General features: G+C 44.7%; 1 protein-coding gene and 1 long non-coding RNA gene across 3 annotated transcripts in view; one reads left to right on the forward strand and one right to left on the reverse strand.

Annotated features, from left to right (window-relative positions):
* The window catches only part of CNNM4 (cyclin and CBS domain divalent metal cation transport mediator 4), a 64675-nt gene that overhangs the window by 42281 nt on the left and 8982 nt on the right, over nt 1-13412 (reverse strand). The window lies entirely within an intron of this gene.
* LOC148130013 (uncharacterized) overlaps nt 5444-13412 on the forward strand; it is a 67453-nt gene continuing 59484 nt past the window's right edge. The window contains exon 1 of the long non-coding RNA XR_015750304.1: nt 5444-5696. This is a non-coding gene — a long non-coding RNA (uncharacterized LOC148130013). The remainder of the gene's footprint in view (nt 5697-13412) is intronic.

The raw sequence follows: 13412 nt of genomic DNA on the forward strand, positions 1-13412 counted from the left end.
GTCAAGGGTGACAATGAATGATGTGCCTCAGAGTCGGCTACACCCAGGCAGTGCTGGCATGTTTACTCCTAATAAATCTTCTTTAAGTTTTGAAAATTCGGCTAGAGACTCATGATTTAAATGGGGGTAACTACTGAAGCCCTGATAGCCTGTTGCTAAGCAAGGCAGTTGTAAAGATAATTTTGCTTTGTTTTACGACCTTTTTGCCACACTTGCTAAGCAAATCACTGCAGTGAATCATGGAGTCTTAAGCAAATCATTGACTTGGCATGTTGGAAGCCAGCTGGGAAGTTTGCAAATGACGATCATGTGACCCCGGGACACCAAAATCGTTATAAACCCATGCCAGTTGCCAAGTGGCCGCATTTTGATCACGTGACCAAGGAGATGCTGCCACCATTGTTAAGCATGAAACTCGGTCGTTAAGACAACTTTTTTCAATGCTGTCGCAGCTTCAAACGGTCTAAACGAATCGTGGCAAATCCAGGACTGCCTGTCCGTCATCTTCCCTTTCCTACAAAACATGCCACGTTGAGTAAGAGGCATTAAAGTAAGAGGCCTCAGCTTTAGGGAGTCGGGGGGGAGATGCCACCTTGCCAACCTCAACCACAATATTTATTTACTTCGTCGATTTCTACAGCTGCCCAGCTCAAATAAACAATAGCAAGAAATAAATAAAAGCAAAGATGTATACTAAAAATAAAGGACATAGCCAACCTTGTGCCCATGACATAATCTTATATGCTTGCAAGGGGTTTTAACATGGTGCAGATGGCCAGAAGTGCCTTCTCTGCATTTATAGCACAATCTGGGGAAGGTTTTTTACTATATTTATTTACTAGCTCCATACCCGTGCTTTGCTACGAAACTATGTGACCGGGCTTAGTTTTGGGGGGAGGAAAATAAGGAGGGGTGAATTCTGCCTCCGCCTACAAGCATCCATTGGTATTCATCTGGCTAGCGTCCTGTCGGTGTGTGGGAGAGTTGACGGCTGTTTGGAAATTGAAAGAGTATTTGCTGTGTGAGCAAGAAGGAGACACCAAGGAGCCTGGGTGTGGCTTAACTCAATTGTTCTGGACTAAAGCTGCTTGGTGCTGTGAAAACTGAAACTGAAACTCCTCTCCTCTGCTGGTGTTTTGCATTTTGTGTCATCTCCTGGGGATTGGCCCAAGGACATCCAGCCAGTTTTCATGACTAAGATAGGACTAGAACTCACCATCTCCTGGTGATTGGCCCAAAGGTCACCCAGCTGGCTTTCATGCCTAAGATAGGGCTAGAACTTCAAGGTCTCCTGCTTGGTGCCTTCACCACTAGACAAAATTGTTTTTGATAAGTAATGGAAGCCTAAGCCAACATGCACCCAAAATATTGCTCACTGATGCTCCGTTCCAGCCTGAGGCTCCTCTGCATACATTTGAAAAAACAACAACCCAGATTATGGTTGGAAGTAACGCCTGGCATGGGGCAGCTAAAAGACAGGGTACCAAGTAAGCATCACTTGTCAACTAGGAACTCCTACCACGTTTCCCTGAAAATAAGACCCAACCAGAAAATAAGCTCTAGCATGATTTTTTCAGGATGCATGTAATATAAGTCTTACCCCCCAAATAAACCCCATTTAAGATCATCAGCCAGATGGATGCATTTAGTATCGTATTTCCCCCAAATAAGACCTAACCAGATAATAAGCCCTAATGCTTCTTTTGCAACAAAAATTAATATAAGACCCAGTCTTATTTTTGGGGAAACACGGATCAGAGATGTGGGATTTTATCTTTAGGGCTTTGCTTCCCACAAGTTTGCCTTGTACAATGACCGCTGCAATGAGTGTGCAAGTGAGGGAGCAAAGAAACTACCAGTTTTAAAACTGTTTTTTTTTTTTTAATTGGTCTGTGGGGATTCTCAGTCATCCAGGTCATGGTTGCCCCAAAGGTGCTTTTCCAAAGAGCAACTGGACTTTCTCTCTCTCTTTTTTCTTTTGAAAACGTTTTGCTTCTCATCTAAGATGCTTTTTCGGTTCTAACAATTGTCTTATGAATTTGAGTTTTGAGTCCGACGAAGATACATTGCAACACATTAAGCTGGAGGACTCAGAAATAAAAGCAAAATCTCCACCCTTCAATGGGGAGATTAAAGCTATCAGGATCAGATACAAGAGTCAGGGAGGGAGGGGGGAAAAAGAAAGGTTAAGAAAGTGCATGCCATCCAGTCTGATAGATTGATGCACTGAGGTTGCTGAAATTGTGTTTGAGTTCCAGATCTATTTTTACAAGGAAGGAACAAAATGCCCCAGCCTCCTTCCCACGCACTGCCTTGTCTGTTGGCTATCAGGCTCGTGTCCTCCGCACACCGCCACCACCTGGACACACCTACACACACAAACACATCAGGATTGCCTCCCAACCCAGGAGTGCAAACACTTAAACTTAGCTGAAAGCAGGAAAGAGCGAGTAGTGGGATACTACCGGTCCGGACCGGTTGTTCCGGTGATCATTGGCCCTGCCCACCAATCCATGCTCTTTCCTGTGGTTTATTATAGTTTGGGGAGGGGGAGGAAAACCATGAGTTGTAGGTCAGAGGCCCAAGCTTTCTGCCCTTAGGGCAGGGTGCAGCATGCTAAATACGCCAAAAAATCAGAGTTGGGAGGGAGGATCTGTGGATATCAGCCTCTATCCTGGCCAGCCTTACGTTCGCTCTTGTATCTTCACAGGTAGTCCTCGACTTACCAACAATTCGTTCAGTGACCATTCAAAATCATCAGCCAGATGGACGCATTTAGTATCGTATTCCCCCCAAAATAAGACCTAACCAGAAATTAAGCCCTAATGCATCTTTTGGAACAAAAATTAATACAAGACCCGGTCTTATTTTGGGGAAAACACGGATCAGAGATATCTGTAGGGCGTTGCTTCCCACAAGTTTGCCTTGTACAATGACCGTTCAACAGATGAGCTGGTGTGCAAGTGAGAGAGCAAAGAAACTACCAGATTTAAAACTGTTTTTTTCAGTTGGTCTATGGAAATTGTCAGTCATCCAGGTCATGGTTGCCCCAAAGGTAGTTTTACAAAAAGCAACTGGACTTCCTCATTTTTTTTTCCCTTTTAAAATGTTTCACTTCTCATCTAAGATGTTTTTTTTGTTCTAACAATTGTTTTCTGAATTTGAGTTTTAAGTCCGGGGCTGGACAGTGAAGATCCTGTATCTATTGATATCTGCTTCTATCCTGGCCAGCCTTACCTTCGCTGTTGTATCTTTATAGGTAGTCCTTGACTTACCAACAATTTGTTTACTGACTGTTCGAAGGGACAATGGCACTGAAAAAAGCGACTTAGGACTGTTTTTCACACTTAACACGTTACGACCGTCACGTGATCCAAATTCGAATGCTTGCCAACTGGTTCACATTTATGACGGTCGCAGTGTCCTGGAGTCATGGGTTCAGCTTTTGAGCAAAGTCAACGGGGAAGCCAGATCTATTTAGCCACTGTGTGACTAACTTCACAACCGCAGTGATTTCACTTAACAACGGTGGCAAAGAAAGGTGGTAAAATGGAACAAAACTCACTGAACAAACGTTTCACTGAGCAACGTAAGGTTTGGGCTCAATTGTGCCCAAGGACTACCTGTATTACTCTCTGCCACGAATCTCTCCAGAAGGACTTTTCCAGAAGTCAGAAAGGGGCACAGGCTACAGTTAAAAGAAGGATACAATCAAGATCAAGAACTGAAGAGAAGATGATGGATGGAATAGATGAGGTTTATCGAGTCTTCACAAGATATGCGATGAGAAATAGCCTGTTTTGGGGGCATTTTGGGGGTCGTTTTGTACATTTTTCAGGCCTGTCTTTTGGCTGGTTTTTTGGGCTGTTTTCAGGGTGTTTTTTGGGTCATTCTTGACCCGAAAATGGTCCAAAAAAATTGCCTGAAAAAGAGCCCGTTTTTGGCCATTTTTTCAGGCTATTTTCCGGTGCTCCGGCACCCCCAAAGACCAGCTGGACGTCACGCATGTATGTGCCAGAAACCAGAAGAACAGCTGGCCACTGTGCATGTGCCCACAGAAAGGGCTCTGCGTGCCACCTGTGGCACGCGTTCCATAGGTTCGCCATCACAGACCTAAAGGTTGACTTTTTCAATGGTAGCCCCTCCATCTGGAAGAAATTTCCCGTCTGAAATGAGATATTCGCCTACCTAGACGTCTCAGAAAATCACAGGCTTCTGTCTGAAAATAGCAATGGGTGTATTTATAGTCTTAACTGCTTTGTTTATTATTGGATTTAGCTATTGATTTTATGAGTCACTGAGGTTTTCTCTCCTATATTGTAAGCTACCTAGAATCAGAAGAGTAGCGGGTGAATAATGGAGGATAAATCCATGGGCTATTCTGCTTTGATAAAGGCAGGGTTGGGATGGAAGGGGTCCCCAAACTTTGGCAACTTTAAAGACCTGTGGACTTCCAACTCCCAGAATTCTCCAGCCAGCCATGTGATTTATGGTAGTGGGCATTTGTCATGGCCCTGGTGAAGACTGACTCGGAGGGAGAGGAGGAACAGCCGACAGGGAGTGGAGGTGTGGCTCCGGAGGTTGTGGAGGAGGCTGGGGAAGGGCAGAGGCCGCCTGGGCAGTCAGAGGAGGACCCAGGCTCATCCCCTCTCCATCCTAGGGCACGCAGGGAGGAGAGGATAAGGGAGAGACGTGGACTACAGGGGAGGAGAGGGCCTTGATCCTCTTCATGGGCTGCAGCTGTGACAACTGGATAAGAGGACGGACATATGTACAGGCGAGCGCTGGAAACAAAGCATGGAAATACCTCTAAGTTTATTGTTCCTCTCTGAGTTTGGCATCCTTCCCAGTGTGTGTGTTCTGATATCTGTGGATGTCTTCAAGCCCTTATCTTGCCTGATTTGTGTTGTTTTTTACGCTTTATAATGGTGTTTCCTCCTCCTTGTAACTGCTTGTGTGGGAGTTTTTTGTCTCCAGTCAAGGATATTTGGAGCTTGGAAGCAAAGGGAAGGAATAAAAGGGGCTTCATCTGTTTTTTGTGACTGTGTTTATTTTGTATCCCACCCTGGGTCATCACAGCATTGTTTGTTTGTTTTTTTCATTTGGAAAAAAACACACATGCTGGCTGGGGAATTCTGGGAGTTGAAGTCCAGGCATCTTAAAAGTTGCCAAGATTGGGAACCGCTGAGGCAAAGTGCAGGTGAAGAAGCAGGTCTTATGAATCTCCAGATGAGCTGCATAGATTAGCAAAGATTTCAGGTTCCAAAATAGGTAGCAACCCTTGAAACAACCCCTGACTTTCCTGCAAAAGTGGGCTGCTGATGTTGAGAACATCTGGGGGTGGCAAGGTATGCTTTGTACCTGTAGTAGGACGGGGAACTCAGTTGAGATATGTAGATCGAAACTTTCCTTCCATTTAAGGAATTGTCCCTGGCATTGTTGTGGTTAGCCAGCAGCAGGTGCAGATGGCTGAGGAAAATGAGGACTCTGATGAAGGGCCAGGACCATCAGGGAGTGGACTGCTGCCTTCAGAGATTGTGGGGGCTGGCAGCAGTGATGAGGAGGTTCCTGAGGAGCCTGTGCTAAGTGCACGTGCACGAAGGATTGCTCGGAGGAAAGAACAATTACAGCAGCACAGGCGACTCAGGAGTAAGGCTGCAAGGTAATGGACACTCCCTCAAGAGGATAAAAGCCAGGTTTGGAAAAGCGTTCTTTGCAGACAGCGTAGAAGCTCTGAAGCTCAACTGGTGGACATCTTCGTTCGTGTTTGGAGAATCTTGAAAATTAGTCCTTATCTCTGGGTTTTTGTCTGCCTTGGCAAACAACTTGGCAAGGCTCTTTCTCGTCGGAGCTAATTAGTGGAAAGCATCCTTCAGAAGAGAATCCGTTATTAAACCTTAAAAGGTGGGGGTTGCTGCCTTTGTCTGTGTTTGCTCTTTGGGAACCCAGTTGGGTCAGAACAGGCATCCACAAATTTGGCAATTAATCTAAAACTGAGGAGAATCAACCTGAAACTGAGGAGAATTAACCAGTGGAACAGAAGTTGCCTTCAGACATTGTGGGTGCTTCATGACTGCAGGTTTTTAAGAAGAGACTAGACAGTCACTTGTCTGAAATGGTATAGGATCTGCTTGAGCAGGGGCTGGACTAGAAGACCTCCAAAGTCCCTTCCAGATCTATTCTATTCTGAAGATCACTAAACCAAGATGAAAACCATGTAGTAGAGCTGTGTTGCTACTATCCTTTTCATCTTTCCTATGACTTATTCCTTTAGCATCTTATGACTTGGTTGTATGTATCTTATGATCTATGTTGAGTGCTTTTATTTAGTATCTTATGACTATCGCTGAGTGTTGTATCCTATGATTTACGGTGATTGTATTTTATGAGTATGATCGTGATTTATCACTTGCCACTTGTGTGTACACCAAGAGCTTATGCGCTAGAGACAAACTCCTTCTGTGTCCTATCCCACTTGGCCAATAAAGAATTCTATGCCATTCTTGTTTGAGACCCAACCTAGGATTAAGAAGAAATTTCCTGACAGTTAGAACAATTAATCAGTGGAACGGCTTGCCACCAGAAGTTGTGGATGGTCCATCACCGGAGGTCTTCAAGGAAAGACTGGAGAACCCTTTGTCCAGGATGCAATAAGATCTCCTGCCTTGGACAGAAGATTGGACTAGAAGATCTCTATGGTCCCTTCCAGCTCAATAATTCGATGTGCTATGCTCTAAGTTAACCCAGCTTGGAAAAACCCACATTTGTCATGGGGAGCCAAATGTCAGGTAGTCTGCAAGTTTATTTCTCATTTGTTTCTTTCCTTCCTTCCTCCCTCCTTTCCTTTCTTCCTCCCCCCTCCCTCCCTCCTTTCCTTCCTTCCTCCTCCCTCCCTCATTTCCTTCCTTTCTTCCTCCTTCCCTCCTCCCTCCCTCATTTTCCTTCCTTCCTCCTTTCCTCCCTCCCTCCTTTCCTTCCTTCCTTCCTCCCACCCTCATTTCCTTCCTTCCTCCTCCTTTTTCTCCCTCCCTCCCTCATTTCCTTCCTTCCTCCTCCCTCCCTCATTTCCTTCCTTTCTTCCTCCTTTCCTCCTCCATTTCTTTCCTTCCTTCCTCCCGCCCTCATTTCCTTCCTTCCTCCCCCTTTTCTCCCTCCCTCATTTCCTCCCTTCCCCCTTTTCTTGAAAAGCAGCTGAAGATACATTCTGAAAACAGTACTTAATTTAAAAAAAAAACTAAGTGCTGGGATTGTCCAAAAGCGAGACTGCAAACTGGCAGGTATTCACGCCCCCATGTGAACTGCACACAGGTGAAGAGAAACAAACACCTTCCGTGCACTTTCCGCATTATCTCTTTTGGCATAATCATTATCTGCCATGCCAGGAATACTTGGCTCAAACTGCAGTCTGGTGCAGCTACTACAGTATTTGTTTGCGTGTCTCTGTCTGAACTCACCCTACCCTCAAATAATCCCAGGGCCGATTGCAAGTCCTCTCTTGCACAAATGCTCCACCTATGAAGTTGTCCTCTATTTTTTTTTTACAAGCTTGTGCCCAAATTCCTTTTGCAGGACATTCGTTCCAGGGTTTAAGTAAACACTGAAGCACAGGATCCTAATCGCTCAATGATCTATTTTTTAAACACACAATGGCATGTTTGCCCAACATATTGGAGTAAGCTTAAATAAAGAGGGACAGTGTGTCGCTTGAGGGGACTGAGGGAAAGCAAGCATTGTTTGGCTCAAACAATACTGCTGCATTAAGCCAGCATGACTTATACGTAGTCCTCCACTTACGACCATACTTGAGCTCAAAATTTCAATTGTTAAGGGAAGTGAGTGAGTTTGGCCCCATTTTACGACTTGTCTTGCCTTGGTTGTTAATGGATCTCTGCAGTTGTTAAATCAGTAACACGGTTGTTAAATGAATCCGGCTTGCTTCCCCATTGAATTTGCTCATCAGAAAGTCGCAAAAGGAGATCACGTGACCTCAGGACACTGCAACAGTCATAAGTACACGCCAGTTGCCAAGCACCTCAATTTTGGTCATGTGATTGTGGAGATGCTGCAACGGGGGCAAGTAGGAGCAATGATCATTAGTTGCTTTTTTCAACCCCGTGCTAACTTTGAGTGGTCATTAAATGAAGGGTTGTAAGTCAAGGATTATGTCATGCCCTTGTTGGAGTCTAATTCTGAGGGGGAGATTGAGCAGCTGACAGGGAGTGGGAGTGTGGCTCCGGTGGATGTGGCGGAAACTGGGGAAGGGTACAGTCTGGCTGGGCATTCAGAGGAAGACCCAGGCCCACCCACTCTTCATCCTAGGGCACACAGGGAGGAATGGATAAGGGATCAACATGGGTTATGGGGGAGAAAAAGGCCCTGATTCCCTTCATTAGCTGCATCTTGGGAAACAGGATAAAAAGGGTGTTTGCGAACAGAACCTTGCTGAAAGCAAAGCGTGCATTATTTTTGTTTGTCAAGTCTTATCTGGGTTCTGGCATCCTCCCAACTGCGTGTGTTTTGTTATCGTTTGGAAGTCTGCAATTTATCATCCTGGCCTGCCATGTTAATTACTTCAGTGTGGTTTGTGTTGGTTTTCTTAAAATTATTTCTAATTATCTTTACTTTGGGTTCGGACTGCATTTCTGCCCTTTGTAGTCTGTTTTTAGAAGAGTTTGATCTCCAGCCGAGGATAATTAGACATTGGGGGCCAAGTTGGAGGCATGAAAGGGAGTTTATTCTACTTTTGTGACTTTGTTATTTTTGTTGTCATGCCCCGGGTCATCACAGATTAACTGTCCTTGCAGTGCTCCAATATTTGAGGGGCTCCCACAAAGAAGAAGGGGTCAGCCTATATTCCAAAGCACCAGAAGTCAAGACAAGAAACAATGGATGGAAACTAATCAAGGAGAGAAGCAACCTAAAACTAAGGAGAACTTTCCTAACAGTGGGGGCAATTAACCTAGGGAGCAGCTTTCCTTCAGAGGTTGTGGGTGCTCCATCGCTGGAGGTTTTTAAGAACAGATAAAATAACATAATTGGAAGGGACCTTGGAGGTCTTCTAGTCCAACCCTCTGCTCAGGCAGGAGACCCTATATCATTTCAGACAAATCATTATCCAATATCTTCCTAAAAACTTCCAGCGTTGGAGCATTTACAACTTCTGGAGACAAGTTGTTCCACTGATTAATTGTTCTAACAGGAAATTTCTCCATCGTTCTGGGTTGCTTTTCTCCTTGACTAGTTTCCACCCATTGCTTCTCATCCTGCCTTCAGGTGTTTGGAGAATAGCTTGACTCCCTCTTCTTTGGGGCGGCCCCTGAGAGACTGGACAGTCCCCTGCCTGAAATGGAATAGGGTCCCCTGCTTGAGGAGGGGGTTGGATCAGACGACCTGCAGGATCCCTTCTTACTACGTTCTACGTATTCATTTGAGAAAAGCGGGTTTTGAGAACACAACTGTGTTCTCGGATGCCAAGTTTGGCTCCAGCCGGTTCCGTCAACAGGATCATCTCCTGCAAGCCAAAGGGATTTGAAGAATCTCATTTTGCAAAGACACAAACACAAACCCTGTTACAATGGGATGCAAGCTCTGACCTTTTGGTAAAAAGAGGGCTGTCTACATTCCAGCAACACACACACACACAATTACAACATTTGCCTCCTCCGCTCGTTTGTCTAATGCAGCGTTCCAACACAGAGCAACACTGGCCAGAAGGTATAAAAACCAATCATCTAAATGTTGGAAATGTCAGCAAGAAAGGGGCACAGCCTTTCATGCCTGGTGGTCTTGCAAAAAAAGCCACAGGAGTTTTGGCTTAAGATGTGGAAATGGTTTGAGGAAATGACGGGGACAAAAATAAATTATAAACTTTTTTATTGGGAATTATGTCAGCACAGTATAGAAAAGATTATATATATACATATAAATACCTAGCGAAAAGAAGATTTTGATCTGCGCTGAAATGGATAGATTAACCTTGGAAATGAAAGATAAAGATGAATCTGATCATTATATGGCCGTGATGGCGAAACTATGGCACGTGTGCCACAGGTGGCACACAAAGCCATTTGTGCCGGCATGTGAGCTGCAAACTTAACTCACTGCGCATGCGTGTGCCTCACAGCTGATTTTCAGCCAGTTTGAGACCTTTTTCAGCCTCCCAGAGGCTTGAGGAAGGCTTCTGCAGGCTTTGCAGGACAAAAACTAGGCCCGTTTTGTCACTTCCTGTTTTTCTGGAAATACTGGAAGTGACGAAATGGGCCTAGTTCATCCTGCAAAGCCTGCAGAAGCCTTCCTCAAGCCTCTGGGAGGCCGAAAAAGGCCTCAAACCGGCCAAAAATCAGCTCTGAGGCGCAGTGCAGGTAAGGGAGAGGCGGGGGTGGGTGGCCGGGGGTTGCGCACACATGCCTAGGGGGCATGGGGGGGGCGCGCATTGCCTTCTGGGTGCTGGTACGCAAGAACGAGCGTGCAAGAGCACACACAATTTTTGGCACAGGAACCCCAAAAGATTAGCCACCCCTGCTATATGATATGGAATACATTTTATTATTGGAGGGAACAGAACGGGAGTTGGCAAAACGAATGATTTAATTGATATGTAACTGAAAGGGTTTAAAATATATAAAGGCCTAATGTATATAAATGCAGATAATATCTTGTATGAGATGTAAGGACAAAAATGTATGTCAGTCCATAATGTTCAATGTTTTTAAGTATTGCAATCAATAATTTTTTTCAAAAAAAATAATAATTCAGATCCTTGGCAACTGGCTCACATTTATGACCACTGCAGTGTCCCAAAGTCACGTGATCTGCTTTTGCGACCTTCCGAGAAGCAGAGACCACGGGGACGCTGGATTCACTTAAAACCGTGTGACTAACTGATCAACTGCAGTGCTTCACAACGGTGGCAAGGAAGGTTGTAAAACAAGGCAAAACTCACCGAACAATTGTCTTGCTTAACAACAGAAAAGTTGGGCTCAATAACATTCATAAGTCGAGGATTATCTGTTCTTTCAGCCAGTTCCCTTGTCCTGGACTATCTTCCCAACCTGCTTTTTTTTTTTTTTTTTATTAACAGGTGGTGTTGTCTGATCTTTAAGCAAGCAAGGTGAAACTTTTATCACCTCCTGCTCTGTCTAATTACCGTCTTGCTAAATACCAACTCATCTTCTCCTCTCTTTCTTAAGCTTTATCCTTCTTTCTCCGGTATCACTTCTTTCAGATTATGCTTCTTCACCTTTCTGCAACATGCCAAGGTTTTCAACCCCAGCCAAAGGGGAAAAAGACCAAAACAGTCCAATTTTGCTTTCTCTCTCAGGAAAAAGTTGCCTTAAAAAAATGGATTTATTTCCCTGGATCATCTCACAAACTCAGTCCATGGGAGGCCAGGTGTTTTCAGGGCATTATATCCAGAGGTTCTTACTCAAAGCACCCTGAACCCAGAGATGGTATTCATCAGGTTCTGAGCAGTTCTGGAGAACCGGTAGCAGGAATTTTGAGTAGTTTGGAGAACTGGCAAATCCCACCTCTGACTGACCCTGCCCCCATTTCTTCTCTGCCTCCCATTGAGTCCCAGCTGATTGGCTGGGCCTTTTTGGGTTGCCCTGCAGAGGAGAATGGAGCTGGAAAGCAGGTTAGTGGGATGGGGAGGGAAATGGGGATTTTGCAATAACCTTCCCCCAGGAATGGAGAGGGAATGGAGATTTTGCAGTATCCTTCTCCTGCCACGCCCGCCAAGCCACGGCCCAACACACACTGGGAAGGACGCCAAACTCAAAGAGAGGAACCATAAACTAGAGATATTTCCATGCTTTGTTTCCAGCACTCACCCATACATATGTCCGTCCTCTTATCCAGTTGTCGCAGCTGCAGCCCATGAAGAGGATCAAGGCCCTCTCCTCCCCAGTAGACCACGTCTCTCCTTTATCCTCTCCTCCCTGCATGCCCTAGGATGGAGAGGGGATGGACCTGGGTCCTCCTCTGACTGCCCAGCCGGCCTCTGCCCTTCCCCAGCCTCCTCCACAACCTCCGGAGCCACGCTTCCACTCCCTGTCGGCTGTTCCTCCTCTCCCTCAGAGTCAGACTCCACCATTATTGTCAATGTTGGGCTGAACAGAACAGCAAACTCACCGTAATAATGCAGGATATTTTAAATTTTGGAGAAGACGGAGATACCAGGCTAGCTCTTTGCACAGTGCCCAACAGACATCAAATAACCCTTGAACAAAAAAAAGAAACCCCATAGAGTGGTGCGGTGGCCTAGAGGTGGAGCTCTCGCCTCACAATCAGAAGGCTGTGAGTTCGATCCTAGGTAGGGGCAGATATTTGGGCACACTGAGAATGTATCTGCTGAAAAATACTCCGCATTGGTGACAGGAAGGGCATCCGGCCAGTAAACATGCTATTGTGTTGTTGGACTAAGCGTGTGCTTAATTACGGTCTCAGGAAGCCTTGGTCAGAACACATGCAGCTACATTCAGTTACCCAGAATGCACTCCACAAGGGATTATGAGGTCATTAAAAGAGGATGATGATGATAAAAAGAAACCGCCTAGCACCCCTGTGTCTACAGCAGCACTTTGGGGTATCTGCCATGGTATAAGGATATATATATATAAGATATATATAAGGATATATATACATATATATATCCTTATGCTATATATAAGGATATATATATAAGAAATGTTATCAATTTCAGCTCTCATCACTCCAGCACTGCATGTCCAAAAAAAATATATGGAGGCACCAGATTAGAAGCCCTCATTATTGTATGTTATTGGACAAGTAATCCTTAACTTACAACCATTTGTTTAGTCTTCTATTAGTAGTTTTTTCATCTTTGAGCAATTTTAATTGACCACTGTTGGCTCTAGAGATCATTAATCAAGTTGAAGGTTTCTTTTTAAAACAAAAAAACTCACTCAAAAATTCTGCCTATGAATCTTCTTTCAAAAGAGGAATCTTCTTCCCCCAAATTCTCCTTCGCTTTTCTAACTGGGTATCCCCAAAACAGCATCCAATGTTACGTTATCTCCCACGTTATTACTACAGATTGCTTTGCATCTGCCCTTTAACTAATAAGTTACACGCTGGGGGAAAACCCTTTAGAATGACATTCGCCTTTAATGCGGTTGATTCATGTGCAAACTAATCAGGGAACAGCCCTAGAATCAAATGACGGTATCAGCAGGTAGCAGCTATGACAAATCAATTCAAGGGATCATTAGTGTAAGTTAAAAATAAAAGGGCTGATGCTGCAATGTATTCCAATACGAGAAATAAAATGTGCAGTCATGGTTGCTAATTTGGGGGAATAAAAGAATGGCACAAAGCTGGAAAAAAAAGGCAGAATAGGACATCCAGAATAATCAGAAGAGTGTAAACATCTCTAAAAAAATATATCTTTG

This window comes from Notechis scutatus, chromosome 7 (genome assembly GCF_049901735.1).
Source record: "Notechis scutatus isolate UNSWTSFEM ecotype Mainland chromosome 7, rNotScu1.2, whole genome shotgun sequence".
NCBI lineage: Eukaryota > Metazoa > Chordata > Lepidosauria > Squamata > Elapidae > Notechis > Notechis scutatus.